The 4,554-nt window shown below is 37.3% G+C and overlaps 1 non-coding gene across 1 annotated transcript; it reads left to right on the top strand.

Annotated features, from left to right (window-relative positions):
• The first annotated feature begins 4,447 nt into the window (after window positions 1-4,447).
• Window positions 4,448-4,554, top strand: LOC128291946 (small nucleolar RNA R71). Its single transcript, XR_008281930.1, has one exon. It is a non-coding gene; the product is annotated as a small nucleolar RNA R71 (small nucleolar RNA).

The raw sequence follows: 4,554 nt of genomic DNA, 5'->3' as shown, positions 1-4,554 counted from the left end.
TGACAGCCTTAAAACGACCCTAGTTGAAATGTGGTTTTGGGACCACAAAACCGAGGCACAAAAATAATTTAATATTCATTTTGATGCCTATGATATGTGTTAATTCGTGTGTGACATTTTTGATGATTTGATTTAGGGTTATAAATGTGAATTTCACTAAAAAGGACCTAGTAGTAAACTTTGAAAGTAGGATAGGGAAATGTGTGATGACTAATTAAAGCATGCATGTAAAACAATGGTCTTGCATGTCAAATACCCTCTTTTTATAAGTGGTGGCGGCCATGACAAGGAGGATGGGCAAAACATGTCATAGACATGTTTTGTTGGTGCAATATGGGAGAAAAAATTAAACTAAGGTGAGGAATAAAGAAATGAAAAAAAAAAGAGAGAAGGTGTGTGATCCCCCCCCATTGCCGTGAGTTGAAGGAAAAGAAAGAAAAAAAATTTCTTCATCCTTTCTTTGAGCCAAAACTAGGAAGAAAATACAAAGAGAAAAGAAAAGCTTCATCCTTTGGTTCTTCTTGGCCGGTTTGAAAGAAGAAAAGTTGAAGATATTCGGCCATATTTGCATCTAAGTTAAGGTAAGTTTGATGTTGTGCCATGAGATCCAAGCATGTTTTAGTAGTTAGCTTGAGTTCTAACTAGCCCATGGTTCAAATCTTCACTATGTCATGGAGATAATGTTCGGCTAAGGTGGATTTGTGGATGTCATTTGCATGCTAAAAGTAAAGCTTGTAATGATGCATGGTATGGTGTTGTATGGCATTCGGCCATGGTAGGAAATAAAAGAAAACTATGGTCGTTGTTCATGTTATTTGAAAGAGAAGTGCTAGTAAGGTGAAGTACAAATGTTAGTGTTTGATTTACTAGTGTATATGTGCGTATTAGCCTAGTTTTGAACTTGAAACAAAATGGTGTTTAGTCGATACAAGCGACCATACTTGTAGAATGTATCAAGTGTTGAAATCGGCCTCAACATAAATGTGTATGTTCGCCACATGAGCGAATACATATGTTGATGTGTATATTCGCCTTAGGTAGCCTATTGATGGCTTTAGCTTGACTTAGAAATTCGCTAAGGGGAAATATTAGCTAGTATGTTGAATTTGATTCGTGATTTCGCATACATGTGACTCTAATGTCTAATAGATATATGGGCTAAGTACCTTGAGCTTCTCTTTGATGTTTGAATGAATTGTATTGAATTGCTTGATGTAATTAAAATGTGCATGACCATTGTGTATTCGAGCTAAAGGGTGGCCATATGACCATTTAAACTCCTTGTCATATTCGGCCATAAGCTAGCATAATGAGGTTTTAATAAGTTAAATTTGTGTGAATTAGCTCAAGAGCTTAGAGGACCACCGTTGGATAAGGGGAAGGAAAAAGTGATCGAATAGCCGTCGAAATCGTTCGGCCACGTCCGAGGTAAGTCTTCGAGTAATGACCCTACTTGAATTATATTGAAATGATTTGTCATATTATGGCGGACAGCCGAATGTGCGTAGGGACTAAGTTATAAAGTCAATTGAAATCATGCTCTTTGTGTGTGGCTATTGAGCCGAAATTGGAAAGGTTTGATAAATGTTTTGTGTTTGAGCCTTAGTAACGAGAATGAAATATGGATGTGTCGTGATTATTGATATATGTGTACATGAGTATTTGAATGATACCCGGGCTAAGTCCCGAAGGCATTTATGCTAGTGATTATATCCGGGCTAAGTCCCGAAGGCATTTATGCTAGTGATTATATCCGGCTAAGACCAAGGCATTCGTATGAAGTTGTTATATCAGGGCTAAGACCGAAGGCATTTGTGCAAGTTACCAAATCTAGGTTAAGATCCGAAGGCAATTGTGCTTGTGGTTATATCCGGCTAAATTCTGAAGAAGCTCGGTTGAAGGTGAGCATTTTGGTGCTGTAATAAATTCAATTAATACGCTCGAAAAACCCATACGATAAGGTATGTTTACATGTGCATCGGAAAAGTCAATTCATTTGAAATAGTGTTCGTTCGATCGACTAACGAACTTTTGGCTCTTAGATAGGTTGATACCTTGTGTGTGTATATGTTGATGAAGTGTGAAGTAAGTATGATTATGAGAATGTGTATTACTAAAGTGATCCATTTAGCTATGTGAATGTAATACTTTAGTCAAAGCTGATTTCATTACTTGAGACTTACTAAGCATTAAAATGCTTACCCCGTTGCTTTGGCTTTCTGTTTTATAGATTTTGCTCGTTAGCTATCGGATTCGGGATCATCGAAGTCGAAGTCATCCACACTATCAAAGCCGCCTTTTTGGTACAAATTTTGGTTGAACTTTGAAATGGCATGTATAGGACTACTCTTTCGTTTGTTGGTCATAGACCCCTTTGATTTTGTATAAATTTGGATAGCCATGCGAAAATGGCTTATATACACTTTGGCATGGTATCATAATCATTTTGTATGTTGTTCATTAAGAGGTATGGAAATGTTTGGAAATGATTAGCCATTGGAATGGTTAATCATGATCATTCCTTGTGCCATGTATGCTAAAAGGGCTAGTTGAATCAAAGAAATTATGAAGTAGGTAAAGGTTACCTTGAAAACAGATGCTCACAGCAACAGTGACGTGGATGTGAAAAATCACTAAAAATAGTAGGAATGGAATTAAATAGTGAATAAATTATGTAAATGAACCTTGATGAATATACTTTCATATGGAAGAAACTAAACGGTCATATGAGTTATATGTTAAGAGATATTAAAGTTCTCGTGAAACAGGGCCGGAATGGTTTCTGGATCCCCTGTTCCGAATTTGGAAATTCATTGTAAACTAACCAGAGATAATTAGGAGTCATACCATATATGTATAGATTCCTCTTTGAGTCTAGTTTCTATAGAAACAAACGGCATCAGTATTGAAGCCCTGTACAGGGAGATATCCAAGTTGTAATGCGTGAAGGTCAGTGTAGTTGATCCCTGTAACAGGGGAGACTTTAACTAATAAACTGTACTAATTGGCCCGACCAAAAATTCTAGAAAAAATTTGTGGATGGACATATGAGTCTAATTTCAGGGAAAAATTACGAAACTGATTTTCGAGCTTTGAAACTCAAGATATGATTTTTAAGGCGACAGTGACGCAGTAACTAGCTTGTCTGGAAAATTTTAAATGGACTGTGAAAATGATTGTCAAGTTTGTGTGCACCTTGTGTTCGACTCCGGTAACGGACTCGAGTACGGGGTGTTACACTACCGTCTCAAATTATCCAAGTTTTCATTTTTTTAACAGGATATCCTTCATGAACTTGACGTAGTTTGGCATTTGTTTCAGTGCTTCAACCAATGGAATGTTGATATGAAGTTGCTTGAGTACGTCTAGGAACTTTTTGAATTGAACTTCCTGCTTCTGCTTTTGAAGTCTTTGAGGGTAGGGTGGTGGAGGCTTGTTTCTTAGAACTGGTTGATTTATCTTTTGTGGCAATTTTGCATCTAACGAAGTTGTTAGTTTATCAAAATTAGCTAGTTCAGAAGTTACCTTATTGGATTTTGTAGATTTAAGTTCCTGTGAAACTGAAATTTCAACACTCGGTTTAACTTCCTCTAAGTCTTAAGCATCAGTTGGCTCCTCTTCAACGTCAACAATGTTGGGCTCCAATGTCTTTCTGCTCCTCACTGTTAATACTTTACAATGCTCTTTCCCTAGATTCCTCGGATTCTCTGTATCACTATGCAAAGTACCTTGTGGTCAGTTTCTGAGTTCAGTTGCAAGTTGGCCCATTTGGTTTTCTAGGTTTTTCATTGTAGTTGCTTAGCTTTGGATTAAGGCATCATTCTTGGCTATGTATGCCTTCAACAAATTTTCTAAGCCATTGGATGGTTCAACTTGAGGTTGTTTCTGAACTTGTTGGATAAAAATAGGTGGCTAGGTCAATCTAAGTTGGGCATATGTGTTACTCGGTCCAACCCCTTGGTTACTCTAGGAGAAATTAGGGTGGGTTCACCACGATAGGTTATAGGAATTGGATTGGAGTCCTTGCCTTCCTCGGTTTTGGTTCTGGTTACCCATGTAATACACGGATTCTGGGTTTGATGGACATTTTTCAAATTGATGTCCTTCCCCACAATAGACACAGGCCATATTTTCAAATTGATTTAGTGGTTGTGCTGCAAAACTATTTAACCCATTAATTGTAAAAATTTTAAGCATTGAAGAAATCGAGGGTACCTGAGATACGAGTGAAGTGAGAGCGTTTATTTCATGTATTCCAACAAATTTTCTTCTTGACGCTGCTCGATTGATTGACTATTGATAATTGTTGCTGGCAATCCTCTCAATGATTTCATAAGCTTCATTATAAAACTTAGAAAGGAGATCATCATTAGTAGAAGAGATCACTGCCATCCTTGTGTGAGCATTGAGATCATTATAAAATGTCTCAAGTTGGACGCAATGTGGGATTCAGTGATGGAGGCACTTCCGTAATAATTCTTTGTACCTTTCCCATACCTCATACAAGGACTCATCAACCATTTGTTGGAAAGCAATGATCTCGTTCGTTAACTT

This window comes from Gossypium arboreum, chromosome 4 (assembly GCF_025698485.1).
Source record: "Gossypium arboreum isolate Shixiya-1 chromosome 4, ASM2569848v2, whole genome shotgun sequence".
NCBI classification, from domain to species: Eukaryota; Viridiplantae; Streptophyta; class Magnoliopsida; order Malvales; family Malvaceae; genus Gossypium; species Gossypium arboreum.
Note: the sequence above shows the minus strand (reverse complement) of the source record. Positions and strands in the feature narration are given on the sequence as shown.